The sequence below is a fragment of the Lolium rigidum genome, chromosome 6 (genome assembly GCF_022539505.1).
Source record: "Lolium rigidum isolate FL_2022 chromosome 6, APGP_CSIRO_Lrig_0.1, whole genome shotgun sequence".
Classification (NCBI taxonomy): domain Eukaryota; kingdom Viridiplantae; phylum Streptophyta; class Magnoliopsida; order Poales; family Poaceae; genus Lolium; species Lolium rigidum.
Genome location: NC_061513.1, coordinates 8,538,567 through 8,538,870, shown reverse-complemented (window position 1 = coordinate 8,538,870; position 304 = coordinate 8,538,567).

Here is a 304-nt window from a genome sequence, read left to right as displayed (position 1 = left end):
GCAAAAATGTCTCAACTTGATGGCATCACGCGGTTGCTAGCCGACAAGTGCATGTTTGAGAGTACTCGAGCATCCTTTGAAAAGACTACGAACACGGTAGGTAACATGTTGCACGAAGGTCATTGCTTGCCCAAGACCATGTACGAAACGAAGAAAATCTTGAAAGCATTAAAAATGGATTATGTAACATATGATGTCTGTCCAAAACTTTGCCTTTTGTTTTGGAAAGACTATGCGGATGACAAATGCTTGTGCCAAGTGTGGTCACTCTAGGTATCATGAGGTAGATGTAGGCAATGGTCGG